This window comes from Chaetura pelagica, unplaced genomic scaffold (assembly GCF_000747805.2).
Source record: "Chaetura pelagica isolate M959 unplaced genomic scaffold, ChaPel_1.0 scaffold184, whole genome shotgun sequence".
NCBI lineage: Eukaryota > Metazoa > Chordata > Aves > Apodiformes > Apodidae > Chaetura > Chaetura pelagica.
Window position 1 is genome coordinate 861,461 of NW_009953184.1, and position 1,333 is coordinate 862,793.

General features: G+C 45.8%; 1 protein-coding gene across 1 annotated transcript in view; it reads right to left on the reverse strand.

Moving 5' to 3' along the window:
• The window catches only part of GARS (glycyl-tRNA synthetase), a 25,701-nt gene that overhangs the window by 2,978 nt on the left and 21,390 nt on the right, over window positions 1–1,333 (reverse strand). The gene's annotated exons all lie outside the window — the stretch shown is intronic.

Below are 1,333 nucleotides of genomic sequence, written 5' to 3' on the forward strand. Positions count from 1 at the left end.
AGAGAAACAGTACAAATAAGTACAAGTTGAATGGTTAGGCCAGATTCTTTGGAGATAAGATTATCTCCTGCTGGAGGTAGGGTGACTGTTCCAGGGGAGCAGCTGGCCTTCTGCAAGACATTAGTATTCAGGGTTCCAGCAGAAAGATCTCACACTGCTGAAGCAAGACTGATTTTCTCCAGCTGTTCTCCTCCTTCCCTCCTGACAGCCAGACACCATCTCCCACTAAAACAGGTCTACCAGAGCCTTTTCCCTGAAGAAACTGAACCTCATCTGAATTACAGAAAAATGAAGGGTAGGTTCTTTCCAGGGTTCTTTCCAGATTTTGTCTTATGCACAGTCTAAAGGGAGGAGATCTCACAATCACCTCACTCCTTGTTTGATTCCTATAGGGACTGCATACACAACAGAGTATACACAGGTCAAAGGTTCTCAGAGCTTTCAACAGACACCTTCAGAGAAGAGAAACGTGCCAAAAGGGGGGGGGGGAAGTAAAAAAAAATAATCTTTCCTGGCAATCAGCAAGACCTGTAACAGTACAGAAGTAATGCTGTTGTGATGTGCCACAACACAGAGCAGCCCAGGTTACATAGAAAGTACATGGGTACTAGAGGGAAGGTAAGTCCAGTATTTTAGACTTCATGAGGAGTTTGTGATTGAAAGTCAACTACATCCTAATTCTGGGCTCTTGATTCTGGTTCCGCCCACTCCTAAACTGTATGACAAACTGTAGCAGAGACACTTAGGAGTGCTGTTATTTTTTTTCTGTAAACAAAACCTAGCAGTCAGAAACAAGCATCAGGAACCAGCCTCACATTTACAGTCAGTTCCTGCAGGTCACCAGCAACAGTGCGGAGCAGCACAGTTCAGGCACTGGATAGCACAGGCTGGTGGTCTGCATGGAACACACACTTCCCTCTGGCCTCAGCCACAGCAAAGTTTCAGGCCAAGAATTTTAGGGATGCCCAGAATCAGAGAAGGCTGAATTTCACAGGGGACCAAGGAAACAGTCGGTCTATTGTCCCTCTTGCTGCACAGAACTATGATTCCAGGAAAAGCAGCACAGAGAGAGGAAATAAAACACTGAAGAGAGATGCCTTTCTATGAGTGATGGGTCATTGCCAAGTGTGAATCCAGAAGGAGGAATTTCTCAACCCTTTGCCAGAAACACAGCGAGAGCCTCATGCACACACAGCCCCAGAACACTCTCAGTGCACATGTATCAATGACACGTACACTGGCAAAACCAACAATTCAACAGCCCATCTGAGATTTCCCATCTCTACTGTGTATTGTGCAGTCTTCTTTCAGTCCTTCCCCTGAATGGTAGGGA